Here is a 20730-nt window from a genome sequence, read left to right as displayed (position 1 = left end):
CCTATAAAGTGGGCATAAATGGTTAGATGTAAAGTTGTATTATTAGTCAGGGAGGCACAGAGAGAGAGAGAGATTGATTTTAAGGAATTGGCTCATGCAATGGTGGAGGCTTGGTGAGTCCAAAATCTGAAGCATGGGCTGGCAGGCTGGAGACCCAGGGAAGAGTTACAGTTTGAGTCCAAAGGCCACCGACTGCCACAATTCCTTCCTGCCAAGGAGATCAGTCTGTGTTTATTCCGACCTTCAAGTGATTGGGTGACGCCCACCCACAATACGGAGAGCAATCTGCTTTCCTCGGAGTCCACTGATTTAAGAGTTAATCTCATCTAAAAATTATCACAGAAACATCCACAATAACGCTTGGCCAAATATGTGGGCACCATGGCCAAGATGACACGTAAAATTAAGCATCACATAAAAATTAAATAACAAACCCTTGGAAGAATGCTTAGCAAATTAATGGCTCAATAAACAGTAACTGCTGGTAAGAATTCAATTCAATAAATATTTTTTAGTATCTGCTGTGTAGAAGGCAAGAGGTCCAGAGAACATCAAAATGAACGAATCATCTAGGTCACTCTGCTTAAACAAGGCAAATATAAGTGCCAACAAGGGAAGCATAAATTGCTATGAGAATTCTGGGAGAGGGTGGAAACTTCAGCAGTTTGCTCAGTCCTCCTGATTTTGGTGGTCTTGTGTCTCTTTGGTTAACAGATGCAGAAGTGCCCAACAGGAGAGAAGGAGACTCAGGCCAGGAAGAAAGAGCAGACAGGAAACCACTGGGAGAGAACTGCAGCCGTTTGCCAAGGATGTGGTGTGGGGCAGTGATGTTCTCCAGAGGCAGGTCGGGCCTTGTTACCAACGTGGAGGAGGAGGAGGCGGGTGGGTGGGGGGACAGGGGAGAAGAGATACGGGGTAGATTTAACAAGAAAGATATGCCTTACAGGAAGTGCAGTGATACAAAATTTTAATTACTGCTACTATGTAAGGCAATTTTTAATCAAAATGTTCCCTCTGCTTTGCCTGCCCTCTGCACAAATGTTTAAAATCATGCTTCTGACTTGACATATTGTCTGAATCATCAATAGTTACTGCCCTCACCCAAAAGGTGTTCTTCCTACAAGTCTTATTCATCAGCACCTTGGCACAAAGGTGTATTTAAAATCCCCAGAGGGGCTTCCCTGGTGGCGCAGTGGTTGAGAGTCCGCCTGCCGATGCAGGGGACATGGGTTCATGCCTGGTCCGGGAAGATCCCACATGCCGCGGAGCGGCTGGGCCCATGAACCGTGGCCGCTGAGCCTGCGCGTCCGGAGCCTGTGCTCCGCAACGGCAGAGGCCACAACAGTGAGAGGCTTACGTATCGCAAAAAAATAATAATAATAAAAATAAATAAAATTAAATCCCCAGAAAATCTCAGTGCCTAAATGCCCATTGGCCCATGCAGCATCTCTGGGTCCAGCAGCTCCTGGCCTCATCTTGGGCCACCTTCCTTCTTGCACACAGGTGTCCTGGAGTTTCCTGACCACGCACGTGAACTTCACACATCCTCTCCCCCTTCTTCAGCTCCCTGCTTCTTCCCTCCTAGCACTTAACAGAAGGGCTAGTAATCTTGCTTGTTTGTTTGTTACTTTCTTTCTCCTACAGTAGACTATAAGCTCCATAGGACAGGAAATGCGCCTGTCTTGTTGATGCCATACTACAGTACCCAGATAGGAACACGATTAAATATTTGTTGAATGAATGAGTGAATGAATGAATGAGTGAGTGAGCACACTGGGCCTCTCTGAACCTCAATCCGAGTCATTCTGTTTGAGCCTGCACTGATTTCTGGTGCATAAAATGTACACAAAGCAATGCCTATGAGACGATGACCACTAAGATTTGTGATTCTGTTACTCTTAACCTGGTTTGAACTCAATTCCATTAAAGTCTTCCAGATTCAACTAACCGCACCATCTGGTTCCAAACTTCAGGGTCTCATTAAATGAGCAGTAATAATGAAAGTAATTGCAAAAGAGTATAGGAGATTAAGGAGACAACAGTAAAATAATGTTGCCAGCACAGGGCTATTGATTTTGCTTGTAGCTTGTTGATGCAAGAATAGACCATTTTATTTCTCAAATTCATTTGGTTGTAACAAACATTGACACTCGGCATGCAGAGCAGCCACCAGTTAGCGCTAAAAAGCGATTACTACTAAAAATGTCTCTGCAGAGCTCCGTCATGTCTGGTAAACCTAGAAGATTAAATAGAAGCCAACCATTGAAATTCCAACCATAATTATTTCTTTCATTATTCTTTTTCCGATCTGCAGAAATGTACATAGCAATAATTCCAGCAGCTTTCTGCTGTTCTAACAAAAATTATTTAGCTAAGGTGTTAAAAATTCTGTGTTGCCCCACCTCCTTTAGTAGCTCTTTTGAACACTTCAGAGAGGGAGACTCCAGGAATCTGTCCGGTGAGAAGAAGAACTTTGCTCACTTTGATTTACTGGATTTAGCCAGCATTCTGCTCTAGAGATCAAAGAGAGCTTGGAGCCATGTGGCTGACAGGGTCTTGGTGCTCCGGCCGGGTGTCAAGCCTGAGCCTTGGAGGTGCGAGAGCCAAGTTCAGGATATTGGACCACCAGAGACCTCCCAGTCCCACATAATAACAATCGGCCACAGCTCTCTCAGAGACCTTTGTCTCAAAGCTAAGACCGAGCTCCACTCAAGGACCAGCAAGCTCCAGTGCTGGACACCCGATGCCAAGCAACTAGCAAGACAGGAACACAGCCCCACCCATTAGCAGAGAGGTTGCCTAAAATCATAATAAGGTTACAGACACCCTAAAACACATCACTGGACTAGGTCCTGCCCACCAGAAAGACAAAATCCAGCCTCATCCACAGGAACACAGGCACCAGTCCCCTCCACCAGGAAGCCTACACAACCCACTGAACCAACCTTGCCCACTGGGGGAAGACACCAAAAACAACGGGAACTATGAACCTGCAGCCTGCGAAAAGGAGACCCCAAACACAGTAAGTTAAGCAAAATGAGAAGACAGAGAAACACACAGCAGATGAAGGAGCAAGGTAAAAGCCCACCAGACCTAACAAATGAAGAGGAAATAGGCAGTCTACCTGAAAAGAATTCAGAGTAATGATAGCAAAGATATCCAAATTCTTGGAAACAGAATGGAGAAAATACAAGAAATGTTTAACAAGGACCTAGAAGAACTAAAGAGAAAACAAACAATGATGAACAACAAAAGAAATGAAATTTAAAATTCTCTAGGAAGAATCAATAGCAGAATAACTGAGGCAGAAGAACGGATAAGTGATCTGGAAGATAAAATAGTTGAAATAATTACCACAGAGCAGAATAAGGAGAAAAGAATGAAAAGAATTGAGGACTGTCTCAGAGATCTCTGAGACAATGTTAAATGCACCAACATTCAAATTATAGGGGTCCCAGAAGAAGAAGAGAAAAAGAAAGGGACTGAGAAAATATTTGAAGAGATTATAGTTGAAAACTTCCCTAATATGGGAAAGGAAATAGTCAGTCAAGTCCAGAAAGTGCACAGAGTCCCATACAGGATAAATCCAAGGAGAAACATGCCAAGACACATATTAATCAAACTATCAAAAATTAAATACAAAGAAAACATATTAAAAGCAGCAAGGGAAAAGCAACAAATAACATACAAGGGAATTCCCATTACATTAACAGCTACTCTTTCAGCAGAAACTCTGCAAGCCAGAAGGGAGTGGCAGGACATATTTAAAGTGATGAAAGGGAAAAACCTACAACCAAGATTACTCTACCCAGCAAGGATCTCATTCAGATTCGACGGAGAAATTAAAACCTTTACAGACAAGCAAAAGTTAAAAGAATACAGCACAACCAAATCAGCTTTACAACAAAAGGAACTTCTCTAGGCAGGAAACACAAGAGAAGGAAAAGACCTACAATAACAAACCCAAAACAATTAAGAAAATGGTAATAGGAACATACATATCGATAATTACCTTAAATGTAAATGGATTAACTGCTACAACCAAAAGACATAGACTGGCTGAACAGATACAAAAACAAGATCCGTATATATACTGTCTATAAGGGACCCACTTCAGACCTAGGGACACATACAGACTGAAAGTGAGGGGATGGAAAAAGATATTCCATGCAAATGGAAATCAAAAGAAAGCTGGAGTAGCAATTCTCATATCAGACAAAATAGACTTTAAAATAAAGACTATTAGAAGAGACAAAGAAGGACACTACATAATGATCAAGGGATCAATCCAAGAAGAAAATATAACAATTATAAATATTTATGCACCCAACGTAGGAGCACCTCAATACATAAGGCAAATACTAACAGCCATAAAAGGGGAAATCGACAGTAACACAATAATAGTAGGGGACTTTAACACCCTACTTTCACCAATGGACAGATCAATCAAAATGAAAATAAATAAGGAAACACAAGCTTTAAATGACACATTAAACAAGATGGACTTAATTGATATTTATAGGACATTCCATCCAAAAACAACAGAATACATTTTCTTCTCAAGTGCTCATGGAACATTCTCCAGGATAGATCATATCTTGGGTCACAAATCAAGCCTTGGTAAATTTAAGAAAATTGACATTTAAGAAACTTTCAATTTTAAGAAAATTGAAAATTGAAATCAAGTATCTTTTCCCACCACAATGCTATGAGACTAGATGTCAATTATAGGGGAAAAAAGCTGTAAAAAATACAAACACATGGAGGCTAAACAATATGCTACGAAATAACAAAGAGATCACTGAAGAAATCAAAGAGGAAATCAAAAAATACCTAGAAACAAATGACAATGAAAATACGATGACCCAAAGCCCATGGGATGCAGCAAAAGCAGTTCTAAGAAGGAAGCTTATAGCAATACAGTCCTACCTCAAGAAACAAGAAAAATCTCAAATAAACAACCTAACCTTACACCTAAAGCAATTAGAGAAAGAAGAACAAAACAAACCCAAAGTTAGCAGATGGAAAGAAATCATAAGATCAGATCAGAAATAAATGAAAAAGAAATGAAGGAAACAATATCAAAGATCAATAAAACTAAAAGCTGATTCTTTGAGAAGATAAACAAAATTGATAAACCATTAGCCATATTCACTAAGAAAAAAAAGGAGAAGACTCAAATCAACAGAATTCAAAATGCAGAAGGAGAAGTAACAACTGACACTGCAGAAATACAAAGGATCATAAGAGATTACTACAAGCAACTATATGCCAATAAAGTGGACAACCTGGAAGAAATGCACAAATTCTTAGAAAAGCACAACCTTCTGAGACTGAACCAGGAAGAAATAGAAAATATAATCGGACCAATCACAAGCACTGAAATTGAAACTGTGATTAAAAATCTTGCAACAAACAAAAGCCCAGGACCAGATGGATTCACAGGCGAATTCTATCAAACATTTAGAGAAGAGCAAACACTTATCCTTCTCAAACTCTTCCAAAATATAGCAGAGGGAGGAACACTCCCAAACTCATTCTACGAGGCCACCATCACCCTGATACCAAAATCAGACAAAGATGTCACAAAAAAAGAATACTACAGGCCAATATTACTGATGAACATAGATGCAAAAATCCTCAACAAAACACTAGCAAACAGAATCCAACAGCACATTAAAAGGATCATACACCATGATCAAGTGGGGTTTATCCCAGCAATGCAAGGATACTTCAGTATACACCAATCAATCAATGTGATACACCATATTAAAAAACTGAAGGGTAAAAACCATATGATCATCTCAATAGATGCAGAAAAAGCTTTCTACAAAATTCAACACCGTTTATCAGAAAAACTCTCCAGAAAGTAGGCACAGAGGGAACTTACCTCAACATAATAAAGGCCATATATGGCAAACCCATAGCCAACATTGTTCTCAATGGTGAAAAACTGAAACCATTTCCACTAAGATCAGGAACAAAACAAGGTTGCCCACTCTCACCACTCTTATTGAACTTAGTTTTGGAAGTTTTATCCACAGCAATCAGAGACGAATAAGAAATAAAAGGAATCCACATCAGAAAATAAAAAGTAAAACTGTCACTGTTTGCAGATGACATAATACTATACATAGAGAATCCTAAAGATGCTACCAGAAAACTACTAGAGCTAATCAATGAATTTGGCAGAGTAGCAGGATACAAAATTAATGCACAGAAATCTCTTGCATTCCTATATGCTAATGATGAACAATCTGAAAGAGAAATTAAGGAAACACTCCCATTTACCATTGCAACAAAAAGAATAAAATACCTAGGAATAAACCTACCTAGGGAGACAAAAGACCTGTATGCAGAAAACTATAAGACACTGATGAAAGAAATTAAAGATAATACAAACAGATGGAGAGATATACCATGTTCTTGGATTGGAAGAATCAGCACTGTGAAAATGCCTCTACTACCCAAAGCAATCTACAGATTCAGTGCAATCCCTATCCAACTACCAATGGCATTTTTCACAGAACTAGAACAGAAAATTGCACAATTTGTATGGAAACACAAAAGACACCGAATAGCCAAAGCAATGTTGAGAAAGAAAAATGGAGCTGGAGGGATCAGACTCCCTGACTTCAGACTATACTACAAAGCTACAGTAATCAAGACAGTATGGTACTGGCACAAAAACAGAAATATAGATCAATGGAACAGGATAGAAAGCCCAGAGATAAACCCACACACATATGGTCACCTTATCTTTGATAAAGGAGGCAAGAATATAAAATGGAGAAAAGACAGCCTCTTCAATAAGTGGTGCTGAGAAAACTGGACAGCTACGTGTAAAAAAATGAAATTAGAACACTCCCTAACACCATAAACAGAAATAAACTCAAAATGGATTAAAGACCTAAACGTAAGGCCAGACACTATAAAACTTTTAGAGGAAAACATAGGCAGAACACTCCATGACATAAATCACAGCAAGATCCTTTCTGGCCCACCTCCTAAAGAAATGGAAATAAAACCAAAAATAAACAAATAGGACCTAAAGAAACTTAAAACCTTTTGCACAGCAAAGGAAACCATAAACAAGACGAAAAGACAGCACTCAGAATGGGAGAAAATATTTGCAAATGAAGCAACTTAAAAAGGATTAATCTCCAAAACTTACAAGCAGCTCATGCAGCTCAATATCACAAAAACAAACAACCCAATCCAAAAATGGGCAGAAGACCTAAACAGACATTTCTTCAATGAAGATATACAGATTGCCAACAAACACATGAAAGGATTCTCAATATCACTAATCATTAGAGAAATGCAAGTCAAAACTACAATGAGGTATCACCTCACACTGGTCAGAATGGCCACCATCAAAAAGGTCTACATACAATAAATGCTAGAGAGGGTGTGGAGAAAAGGGAACCCTGTTACACTGTTGGTGAGAATGTAAATTGATACAGCCACTATGGAGAACAGTATGGAGGTTCCTTAAAAAACTAAAAATAGAACTACCATATGACCCAGCAATCCCGCTACTGGGCATATACCTTGAAAAAACCATAATTCAAAAGGAGTCATGGCCCACAATGTTCATTGAAGCACTATTTACAATTGCCAGGACATGGAAGCAACCTAAGTGTCCATTGACAGATGATGGATAAAGAAATGTGGCACACATATACAATGGAATATTGCTCAGCCATAAAAAGAAACGAAATTGAGCTATTTGTAGTGAGGTGGATGGACCTAGAGTCTGTCATACAGAGTGAAGTAAGTCATAAAGAGAAAAACAAACACCGTATGCTAACACTTATATATGGAATCTAAAAAAAAAAGGTTCTGAAGAACCTAGGGGCAGGACAGGAATAAAGACACAGACGTAGAGAATGGACTTGAGGACATGGGGAGGGGGAAGGGTAAGCTGGGACAAAGTGAGAGAGTGGCATGGACATATATACACTACCAAATGTAAAATAGCTAGTGGGAAGCAGCCGCATAGCACAGGGAGATCAGCTCCATGCTTTGTGACCACCTGGAGGGGTGGGATAGGGAGGGTGGGAGGGAGATGCAAGAGGGAGGGGATATGGGGACATATGTATACGTGTAGCTGATTCACTTTGTTATACAGCAGCAACTAACACAGCAATGTAAAGCAATTATACTCCAAGAAAGATGTTAAAAAATAAATTCTGTGTCACTAAGTGAAGAGTAGAGTATAGATTTTCTCATGCAGCCTCTGGAAATTTATATAAAATTTATCACAGGAAGCTCAATGAGCAATTAGAAAAAGGTTGAATAAAGGTGGGTGGACATCCGTATCATAGACGAATACAGTTCATTGCTATCATCTTGATCATTTCTCTTAAGATAGTTTCTTTTCATCTTGTTCATCTCTACAGTAATATTAGTTGAGGAAAAAAATCACTAAATTTAGATCAAGTATAAACCAAATCTTCATCTGATTCATAAACCACAGATTTTGCAGCTCTCTTCTAATTTCTTATAATAGCCTGGTGTCTAAACTCCTGAACTCCATTGTCAAGAGGATGGCCGATAGTCATCCTTTTCCATGTTCTGGAAATGTGAATGGTATTGTTACTTTTATTTGATAGGGGACAGCATGTTTATTTGCAAGCAAAGTAGTAGAAATCAGAAGTTCTCAAAGTGTGGTCCCCAGACCAGCAGCTTCAGTATCACCTGGGAACTTACTGAAAATGCAAATTCTCAAACCCCAACCCAGACCTACTATATCACAAACCCTAAGGAGAAGACCAAGCCATAGGTGTTTCACAAATCCTCCGGGGGCTGCTGATGCACACTCAAATGTAAGAACCACTGGTGTAGAGCAATGGTCCTCAGCCGGGAGTGAGTTTGCCCTCTAGGACATTTGACAACGTCTGGAGACATTTTCAGTTGTCAGCAGCTAGGGTAGAGGGTGTCACTGGGCATCTAGTGGGTAGAAGCAAAAGATGCTGCTGGCCACCCTACAAGGCACAGGCCAGACTCCCCCATAACAGAGAATCCAAGTCCAAAATGTCAGTAGCTCCAAGGTTGAGAAATCCTGGTGAAAGGAAAGAACCTTGATCAGCAATCCTGAGTTTTAATCACAGTTTCCTATTCATTTTCATCTATTATTTTATTTTGTTTTCAGGGTTTTATGTCTTACAGATGATTTTATTTTAAACCCACTCAACTTGGTTTCTACCAGTGTCATCTTTAGAAGGTCTTCCTCCAGCTTAGAATCACATAAATGTTTACCTATGTGTTACGATTTCCCTTTTTACATTTAAATAGTTAATCCATTTAGAATGAATTTTGATAAAAGTTGTGAAGTAATGATCTAACAATTTCTTTATTGTATTAAAACTCTTTAAAACTTTATTGTATTAAAACTCTTTGTACCTGGAATATACAAAATCACTTCTATTTCTTGACCAAGCCATGGCTAAGAGGATGTGCTTCACCAAAACAAGGGAATTAACTAAGCAAAAGGAAGGATCAGTTTGAATCAGCTTCATTCTCGTGTGCCCAAAAATTTAATGCCAGATTAAATAAGATGGACGTTTATTTCTCACATTAATAAATAAATAAAAGTGTGGCAATAAGCAGACCAGTGCTTGTTTCGTGGCTCTGTAATTAATTATTAGTGACCTAGACTCCTTCAGGAAGCCCTTGTCATTATGATCCAGTATGGCTGCTGGGGGAGTTTGGGGGAGAATGGATACATACACATGCATGTATGGCTGAGCCCCTTTACTGTGCATCTGAAACTATCACAACATTGTTAATCGGCTATACTCCAATATAAAATAAAAAGTTTAAAAAAACGGCTGCTGGAGCTCCAGCCATCACATTCTATTCCATGCAGCATGATGAAGAGAAAGACAAAAGTGGGTGAGCCTCTTCTCTTTAAGAACACTTTCTAAAGGTCACATCCGTTATGGCTTACATCTCCTTGGCCAAAAATAATTTACAGAGCCCACCTGCTGCAAAGGAGGCTAGGAAATGTAATCCATTAACTAGGCAAATAGATATTGGGGTAGTAAGAATAATCTTTGCCATCCTGAGTTGCAGGAACCAGGGGTTTTATGCTCCACAGTACTGAGATGAAGGGGATCTCCAGGAAGACCATTGTGTGGGGGGCTGGAGGCAACCCTTCAATGGAAAGTCCCAAAGAAAAGAAGAAATCAAGAGTCCTTGACAAAGAAAGAGATTTATACTTTTAGTGTATTTCTGATGGGTACAGAGAAACTTAAGCAAACTTTTTAAATGAGGCACTGCTATTTCTAGGGAAAACAAGCATTTGTCCAAGAAAGATGTATACGTTAAGAAAACTTTCGTTAGAATGTGGAAACAAGCATCCCCCAAACCACAGCAGCTTAAAACAGTAAAATATCTTTTGCTTATGCTCAGTATCAGTTGAAAAGGAGCTTTACTCATCATAGTAACAAAAGGACGCAGCCTGATGGAGCAGCCGTCTTCTTGAGCAGTGGCAGTTGGCAACGGCAAGTATATACAGAGCCGTGGAGAATTTCACACGGGCAATTCACACTCTGGAGCTATCAACCAGTTCCAGTCTCATGATTCCACCCAAGTTCAAGGGAACAGGAAAAAAGTTTTGCCATGTACCCTGAAGGTAGAAACCCAAATATCTGTCACCCCAATATTTGGCACAGAGCACTAGTGACAACCACAGAAGGAAATGCGGTGTTGCCGTGAATGATATTTATATGGTCACAATCACAGACACACTGAACAAAATTAAGAAATAGCAGTACGGGCCAGTTGTTTAGAAATATGAAAACAAAAACGCAGAACAAATAGGCAAAAGGCTTGTAAGTGTTTGCCTCAGTGCTTAGGGTGGGGTTGGGCAGGGATGGCTATTTTCCACGACAAGCCTAGTGAAGCTTTCTGGCTTTTTAAAATATGTCAAATAGTATTTTGGAAAGGAAAGAAACCAAATTTAAAATTTCAAGGCTAGGAGGAAATACCTCAAATATTTAATAGCGATCATCTCTTTATCTTTTAAATGCACAACAATTCCACATGTCATCCTCCGCAGAAAAGGGATGAATGCAATGGTTTTGCCTTACTGGCATCTTTGCCACTCAACTCCAGGTACTCAGACCCGGAGCAGATCCTTTGTCTGTTTCCATTTTCACAACCAACAGATAAGCACCACTTAAGAGCAAAGGAAACTAAAGAACTCAGTAAGCCTCACTGAGTGGTGATTTGCAGACTTCTACCCGCCCATTAACCATGTCTAACCCTGTGCCAGCCCCTTGGAAGCACAATATACCATTTCTATGAGACTGGAAGAAATCCAGGTGATTTTAAAGTAACACACGTCCCTTTAAAAATGTACATCAGTGGACATGTTTGCAGGCTCAACCATTGAATGCGCTCCAAAGATTTATCTAGAAGCTTCTGTGAGGCTTCCCAATTCTTGGGATTGCTTTGTACCTCTCTGAAATGAGTAAGAAGTATTACTTTTTGTTTCTACTCGGTAAGGTGTGGATATTTTCAGAACAGTCATTTTCTAAGCATACGCTTGTCTGAAGGACTGAAAGAGCAGGAGCTCTTTGGGGCCAGCACATCTCTGTGTTCCTGCGGGCTCCCGGCCGGGCAGCCAGCCCCAGGGGATGGAGACCGTTAAACTCTTCTTATTGACTCACATAGATGTAAATAACAATGACAATCTTGCATCTTCTCGCCAGATGCCCTGAATCCCCCTTGTCTTCCTTCTAAAGACTATGAGGAAGGTGTTGGTGGGAGAAGACTCAAAACAGGAGAATAAAGAATTTGTAATTCCACCTCTAGACAATGTCCTGCCTTCCAGGTCTAATCTCTTGCTGTCTAATCCTATTATGCACGGGAGAAACCAAGAATTCCCTCTGCCTCCCTGCTGGATTCTGAGATGTTTCTAATCTCGCCTCTCACCCCAGGCAGATGGAAATCCTGGGCCAACTGGGGAAATGGTCTGTGCTCGGCCCCGGGCGTCCCCGGGAGTCCCGACCAGCAGGACAAATCCTTGTGAGTCCGAGGAGGAACCTGTAGGGGTTGAAAAGAGAAGAAGGGGCAGGAGACGCGAAAGAATGGAGGCAAGACAAAATCCTGATCAAGCCTCAAACTTTTATTGCTGCAGTAGCTGTATTTATACAGTACAGAGAAAAGGGGGGCGGGATCCAGAATAAGGGAAGTATTTGGCAAATTATCATTGGTGCTGCGTGCGCGGGCTTTCGTTTTTAGGCGCGGGCTTTTATCTCATTAAGCAGGAAGAGAAGCAGGATGTCGGCCATCTTCTAATGGCGAAAACTTCTTGGCTCCCAACATCTCCTCCCTTTTTATTTCTTTTAAGGAGGTGGGCATTAACCGAGTGAGGGAGTAGTGACCTGAATCCTCCCGTGGACAATGTATGTGTGTCCACCATTGCTGGCTCTTGGTATCTTTTGGGGAGGAGAGGCAGAGCCAAGAATAATCTTAGATACTGAAGCCAAAAACAATGTTTAGATACCAACCTCTTTCATAATTCAGGTATACTCACAGGGAATAACAGAGATTACCTTATGTATAAAGGTTTTCCCTTGTGCATGCTTTGCTGTCACACTCAACTCGGTACCCATACCTTCCCATCAAAGAGGGGGGTAGGCATGTCTCTGTCTCATGCCGCTCCAGTGGAGGGGCAGCCAGAATCATCTTTTGGTTCTGCTTCAGGTTAAATTCTGAGGCAAGTGTGGAGGGGGTTCAGCCTGGCTGACAACCAGCAAAGATGACAGGATCAGGGTCACAACGGATAGTCCTTGTTGTCTTTGTCGTCTTTTCAATGCCAAGAGGATCTCCATCTTTTTCTGAAAAGGAAAAGAAATACAATCTCAGGGAAAAGGGCCCTGGATAATTTTCATTATTTCATAGAATTTATAGGTTTAATAAGACGCTCGGGCAGCCAACGTCTGGGTGAGGGGAACTTGTCCAGATTTTTGAGGAACAAACCGAATCGCCCCTTGGTTCGGTTCCAAGGAAGGGGCCAGGGGCTGGCCCCGTGAAAAGTTTCCCTGTTTTTTGGGGAGTAGTTGGCCATTTATGTCCGTTTTTGAATAACATTCCGAAGACCAATGTTTGCCTCTTTTACAGCGAGGACAAACGGTGGTGGGAGGAGCTCGGGATTGATGTTGGGGTTGTTGTGGGTTAGCCTTTGATGACTGTCCTTGTCTATATAGTGGACAATCCCGGGCAAAGTGTCCAGGTTGTTTGCAATTATAGCAAGTTTTTTGTTGTTTGTCTAGGGCGGATGTGTCTTTAATAAAATCTTTTAGGGCGGCTCCTATTGCAAGACCAACAAAATGGGAGGGACCAATTCCGGAACACAATTTAATATAATCAGCAAGGCTACCACCACGATGAGCCCGAAGGGCAGCCTGGCAGGCTGGATTAGCATTTTCATAAGCTAAATGTTTAACAAAGGCGTTATCAGTTTCACTGTCGCCCACCAGACGTTCGGTGGCGTCCGTGAGGCGGCTAATAAACTCACAATAAGGCTCTTCTGGTCCCTGGCGAATTTTCGCCAAAGAAGTTGTGGCCGAACCCTTAGGCGGAAGGCGGCGCCAGGCCTTAAGGCCAGCATTTTGTATTTGAGCCAACAGACCAGGGGGAAAAGCAGCCTGAGCCTCATTGGAATCATAGGGGCTGCTTTAAGAATTGTTTCTCCGGTCTCAACAACCTTTTGGATATCGGGGTCAAAAGAATGACCCATAAGAATCTAATTAAATTCCAATATGAAAATGCAGTCACAGGTACTTTAGAAGGCCCAAAAGTCTTATAATAATCATTTAAACAATCTCCTACACGATTCCAACATTTTTTATCTATCGTCCCTTCTTGTGGGAACCATGGGCAAACATCAGACAAAAATATAAAAAAATCACGCAAATCTTTTTTTCTAGCCTTAATCTTTCGCATCTTGAGGGAATCCTCGATCCCCTGAAGAAAGAGTTCGTGGGAACTCAATTCCTGTCCCATTTTTAAGCTCCACTTACCTTACTCTCTACCGGTCACAACTGCCGAAGGGCGGCTAGTCCTCCGGGGACCTAATCGAGCCGCACTTTCGAGTTCACTCTCGCGGCGGCTCAGTGGGTGCCTGGCCAGGCCTTCGTAAGCGTGCTACCTCCGTTAGGATCCGTTCCTCGGGCCCCACGTTGGGCGCCAATTGTGCTCGGCCCCGGGCGTCCCCGGGAGTCCCGACCAGCAGGACAAATCCTTGTGAGTCCGAGGAGGAACCTGTAGGGGTTGAAAAGAGAAGAAGGGGCAGGAGACGCGAAAGAATGGAGGCAAGACAAAATCCTGATCAAGCCTCAAACTTTTATTGCTGCAGTAGCTGTATTTATACAGTACAGAGAAAAGGGGGGCGGGATCCAGAATAAGGGAAGTATTTGGCAAATTATCATTGGTGCTGCGTGCGCGGGCTTTCGTTGGAAGCGCGGGCTTTTATCTCATTAAGCAGGAAGAGAAGCAGGATGTCGGCCATCTTCTAATGGCGAAAACTTCTTGGCTCCCAACAATGGTCATGTTCTCAAAGAGACAAAAAAGAAAGTACATGAATTATTTCCAAAGTATCCCCCCGCCCCCATTTTGATGCAGGCACTTGGATGTATGCCTTGAACCAAGGACTGTGTCGAACAATCTCATCCCCACCATCACCCCGTGTGGGATCCTAACGGGATCCCCTTTTGGCAGACAAGAAGGCTAGGCCCAGTTAGTAGGGTTATGCTGTGTGGGGCCTTTAGGGACTTTCCACCCCCTCACTTGTTCCCGTAAACCAACCTCTTGCGCCACTCCTTCTCCCTATCGAAACCAATTCTTCTCCCTATCGAAACCAATTCTTCTCCCTATCGTGCGCCACTCCTTCTCCCTATCGAAACCAATTCTTGGAGTTTTTCAGTTGACAGGGACTTTCCAGCCAGCGGGTAATTTTCCAGTTGCCCGTAACAGGTATACGCCCTAACCGCCACAATGAACAGACAACTATAACGGCCAGAAGGTGGGGCAAAAGTTCCTAAGCCAATGAATTCAAAAGTCACCACATTTACCCAATCATTGTGAAAATATACCCGCCCTATGAGTAAATAAACCTATAAAAAGTATGTGATTCCGCTTTTAGGGGTTCCCCATCGGCCTCCTGCGTGAGGTTCAGGGAACCCCGGTGCATCTGCTCCTAATAAACCTCTTGCGTGTTGCAACGGCTCTCGACTCTTGGCGGTTCTTGGGCGAGTTGGAATCCCTCGTAGACCGTTTGGGTCTAACATCTGGAGGTGGAGCTGGGCCCTTCACAGCGTTCTTATACTGCCGTCTACTAGGTGCACTTGCCGTGGCCCTCGACGTGAGAAAGACTGTCCCTTAGAGACACCACAAGAGGTTTGTACAGGCAGAGCCTGGTAAGCAGGTCAAGTCAGGAAAAGACTCAACAGAAATTGTAAGGACGTTCTCCTTCCTTTGACTAAAACCCCCTTCCTGGCCTTTTTCACGGCAAATCACTTAGCCCACGGGACTCGGGTCAGGCCTCAGCTCACTCCGACCACTTGTGTTCCCATGCCCAGCCCCTGGGCCCTGCAGTGGCTCTCCAGGATTTCCTCCATTATCATACCGTTCACTGTGTTAGCATCTTAAGTTCTCTTGTCTGCCTCCCTCGTTAGAGGGTGAGTCCGCTGAAAGGCAGCAATGATGTCATTTATTTCAAATAATTCAGTAGCTGATTCGTTAAATGAATGGGTGAGTGAGTTCAGATGAGGAAACAAGTTCTATGACTTGTTCAATTTCGGATAACTAATTCATCCTGAATGAATCTCCAAGTTGTCTCCTAACTTCTAATCCAAGGCTTTTTCTTCTAGACTTTACTAAACCTTGAATGTGTTTCCCCTTTAAGGGTCCTCTATAAAATTTGGCTAACAATGTAGGAGGAATTAATTTAACCACTTGAAAGGGAAGAGAATATAGACCAAAGACCTAGGAGGGAAAAAATTACAAAACCAGAAGGAGAAAAAGGGAACATATAAGAAAGAGAGAAAAACATTGCTGACTTCACAGTGTCACCCGGGGATGCCGTTTGTGTAAAAGGGATAAAGGGATGGTACTCAAGGCATTCACGCTTCATTTGTTCACATTTTGTTACTGAACTCCAAGAAACATACAGAAAGGACAAAATAGAATTACTCTAGTTAACGTCAAGCCCTGGGAAAAGTCTGAGATTTCACCCACTATGTGACTGGCGTGGATGCTGGGAGGGGACCCAAGACTCCTGTGTCAGAGACAAGGGGTTCATCAGTCACAGCAGTAGCCAAAGTATCAGCGTTTCTTGCTCTGGTTACCCGAGCCCCACTTCCCACAAGGCAACATGAAAAGAATCAGGTGATACCTACGCACGTGGTCAATCACATTACAGAAGATGAACACTGATTTAGAGAGCCCGAGTCCTTCTAAGGGGCTGTGGGCTGCCTGCCCTCTGCTCCAGAAGAGGACATTGTCTTTATTAAAGTTAGTGCGCCTGTTCTTTGTTCTGAAGGGAGAAATCGTCTCTGTCTCCAAGGCTCTTTGTCCTACGATAATCCTTGAACAGTCAGAAACAAAGGCGGAGGGGCAGAAAGAAGAGAGACCAAAGGATAACTGTCTCCCAGCAATTACCTGATTTATCCATTCGCTCACCCACCGAATATCATTTAGCAGTTATATGCGAGGCACTGAGCTGCTTGCTGGATATACATCAGGGAGCAAACCCAGACATGGTTCCTGACTGCAGAGAGCTTACAGATTCAGCCAGGAATGTCAGTATACATCCAAGATCACATAAATATATGCAAAATGGCAACAGTGATGAAGACCCTCAGAGGAGGGCTTGATGGCACCACACAGTTATATATATCATAGTGGGAGCTACAAAAGTGTGACGAGGCAAGAAAGAGACTCCCAGGCAGATGGGACAGAACGAGCAAAGGCCCTGGGGCCGGAGGGAGGATGTCAGTCCTGAGTGGGGAAATCACACAGTTTTCCCAAGACTGTTGACTGTTTCACGCTTGTTGTCACAGACTAATCATTAGTGTCGATAGTGTCAGAGCTCAGGGAGCGTGTATCAGACGATGCTATAGAAAGATAAATGGGACCAGAGTCGGCTTTAGCCTTGCAGTCTGTGCTAACAACCTGGGTCATTATCCCAAGAGCAACGGGGAGCTATTTGAGGGTTTTGAACAAGAGCATCACGTGAGCAGGTTTCATTTTGAAGAGCTCACTTCGGTCTCGATACGGAGAAGAATTTCGAGGAGGTGACCAGGTGATCCGGGAGGGGTCAGGATCTATGACTGTGGTTCAGGCAGAGAAGACAGTGGCTTGGATGCAGGTAGTAAGGTGAGACAAAGTTAGATTTAAGTGGAGAAAGGGACGTGGTGAGACTCAAGATACTTAGGGGGTACAAAGACAGGCTATGACGTGGGAGGAAAGAGAGCCTCAGTAGTGATGCTAGGATCTCTGTCTGGCACAATCGCAGGAAACATCAGTGAAGGTAAGGAGAGATGCTAGCTAGGCGGTGGGATGAGCTGGGATGAGCTCAGGTGGGAAGTACGGGCTGCAGCTGTACACCTGGGAATCAGTGTCACCTGGATGGTAGCTGAAGCTGTGGGCGTGAAGGAGGGCACCCGGGCACACGAGGAGAGAGCTGCGGATGGAGCCTAGGAAAGTCAACGTGAATAGAGGAGTAGAGCAGGGCAAGTTTCAAAGGCGACTGAGAAAGTGCTGACAGAGGCAGGGAGAAACCCGAGACTGCGGCTCCAGAAAGCCAAGAGAAGAGAGGTCACAGCAAAACGCCGCCGGATGGAAGACACGGAGCCCAGTGATGACCCTCGGGAGATGAGGGGTGTGGGGCCAGCTGGAGGAGGCTCAGCCGTGTGCAAGAGGGAGGGAAACGGAGGCCGTAAGTCCGGGAACATCTGTGAGGTTTCAGACTGTGAGAGGGAGGGGACAGGAGGCCCGGGGGAAGGTGGAGGGCAGGGCTGCTCTATTCTGAGGGTAGGAAAGGTGGAAGCAAGTGGAAATATTCCAGGGAGAAGGGAAAAGCAAGGAGGAGGAGTAAGCAATCCTAGAAGGTTCCTGAGAAGCCCAGGGGGAGGAGTCCAAAGCGCAGGAGGAAGGAATCGACTTGGAAAAGACAAAGGGCAGTGGGAAGGAAGGATAGAAGCCAGCCCAGTGGGCGGGGGTGTCTGCAAATCTGGAAGAGGGGGCTGAGTGAGCGTCCATGGGAGCGAGGGTGGGGGGAGTAGGAAGTCTGTTTGCCAAGAGCAAAGAAGGGGATGGAGGTAGAGGGGGAGCCGGAGGTTTCACGGTGGTCTGAGGTGGCCACTGCAGAGAGCGGTGGGACAGGAAAACAAGGAGGGTTCCAGGTGGTTTGTATGTGCGTGCACACGTATGCACACGCACACAGGCACACGCACGCCCATGCACACACTGGCCAGGACCCAAAGCCTCTCCACACTCCGTAAACGCTCTCTCACATCCAGGCCTCCCTCCTCCTTTCTTCTGGCCTGCCTGGTGTCTGTCCCCTCATTTTCCCATCCCTGGGATCATTCCCACAAGAGGCGGCCTGAGGAGCCCTCTGAAGGCTGGGCGGATGGTGAGAGGGAAGAGCGCTGCCAGCACCCCACATTTCATAACCATCCTCTCGTCCCCGTCACATCTACAGAAATAAGTTCGAAGCAATCGAAATGACCAAGAAGAGGAAGCTCTTCAGTGTTCTGGCCAAAGCCGAGCTCTGCTCATCTGTCCAGGGAGCAGCAAATGCTGGCGTTTCAGAGAGGGGACAACCTGGGTAAGAGTTTAGCTCAACTTCTCCTTTTTCTCATAAGGAGGCCGAAGCGCAGGGAAGTGTAAGGGCTGCATCTCAGCCGCGGGTGTCCGCGTTCTTTGATAATTAATCTGAGCACACTGGACACTGAGACGCTGAGTGCTTGATGAAAGTGAATTTACCTCCCTTCTCTGAACTCAAAAATGCTTGCATCCAGGTCAAGTGCACCTCAAGTCTGAATATGAAAGCCTCTCTTTTTAACTGGGGGAGAAATCGTGTCACTTCATTTCAGAAGGATCCGAAGAGGAAATCTCATGAAGAAGGGACACAGCCCAGGACTCTGGAGCTGGAACGTCGAGTGCTCTCGGGAGTGGGAGGAAATTATTCTCCTGATCTGGAAACAACTCTCACTTGGAATGAGAGTCTCTTGCTTCCAGACACTCCAAGGACAGCAGGGGTCAGAGCCTGGGGCTTTGATGGGTAGAGAGTGGGGGGAGGCCTGCAGGGAGTCAGGGTGCTGGTTGTGCCTGGGCTGTCCCCGGGGAGCCGGGCTGTTAGGGAAACCCACGGGGGTGCTGCGACCAGCGCCAGGACACCCGAGTGTCTTCAGTTCTGGGTCACTGAAAGCACACGGCTCCTTAAGCATCCATAAATCGCCTGATCTGCCTGAAAGACACTGACAGTGGGGCTTGAAAGAAAATCCATTTCTGGAATAGTAAGAGTGCTACAGCTTCCACTGAGCAGATTCAAGGCAAAGCCGAGGGCGCCCAGGGGATTTTCACTTTGTGGGGGGTGGGGGGGTATTGTCTGTGCCTGGAGGTTGAACCAGGGGATGTGAGAGGTGAAATTGGAGGCAAAAGCCCTCTCCGTCAGCCTAGAAGGGCAGCCTTGCTTCTATTCTTCACCCATCTCCGAGAAAAATTAAGTAGACGTCAGAGCCATCTGCCAGCGCTGAATTGAAAGAAGGGAGACAAAGAGGAAGGGAGGGGATGGTAGAGCCCTGGGGGGAGGATGAAGGGCGGTAGGAAACAAGGACAGAGACCATCGCTATTTAACCCCGCTGAGCTGGAGTCACAGCAGGGCTGTAACACTACGTATTTGTTCTTTTGTACTCACTTAAAAGCAGAAAGGCAAATGAGCACATGAGGTTTCACTTTCACCCACACAAAATTACTGCAAACACTATTCCCCCACCTCATAACTATGTGTGTGTGTGTGTATATACATGTATGTGTGTATATATGCATGTATGTGTGTATGTATGTATGTGTGCGTATATATACATGTATGTGTGTATGTACATGTATGCGTGTATATACATGTATGTGTATATATACACGTGTGTGTGTGTACACGTTATACTCTCTTAATTTGGGAGCTATATCCTTTTTGCTTATTTTTAAAATAAAAACAAGTGTTCTTCTGTGTGAAGAATTCACCCTGGGGTTGAGGGTGGGAAGGAGCCGTTGAGGATGTGCCCTAGTTCCCCCTACACCGGGTCCCCTGCACCCCTGCAGGAAGCCCGCATTCTCTTTATCTTATGAGGATGGCTCCCTGGAGATGTTTGCTCCTTTCCATTTTTCCCCAGCAAAAACTTTCCTGCCACGTGAGGGAAAATTTCACAGGATCACCACATGCTGAAACACTGTGCCGAGAACACAGAATCCAGAACTTAAAGGAAGTTAATAAGGGACCCACAGGTACGAGGCTAACACCGGTGGGTCAGGGCTGCTTGCCAGGCTCGGGTCTAAGTATACTGCAGGGTCAGGATATGAACCCGGGCAAGCTGGTTCAAGTTTATGCTCTCAACCACTCGCCTGCCCCTGCGTGTGTTCCCTCTGCCTCAAACAAGCCCCACCTGTCCTGCATCAAACCTCTTTATCGCTCTGCTTGTTCTGGGGATCCCT

This window comes from Phocoena phocoena, chromosome 7 (genome assembly GCF_963924675.1).
Source record: "Phocoena phocoena chromosome 7, mPhoPho1.1, whole genome shotgun sequence".
NCBI lineage: Eukaryota > Metazoa > Chordata > Mammalia > Artiodactyla > Phocoenidae > Phocoena > Phocoena phocoena.
The sequence above is the reverse complement of the archived record's forward strand: the minus strand, read 5'-3'. Positions refer to the sequence as shown.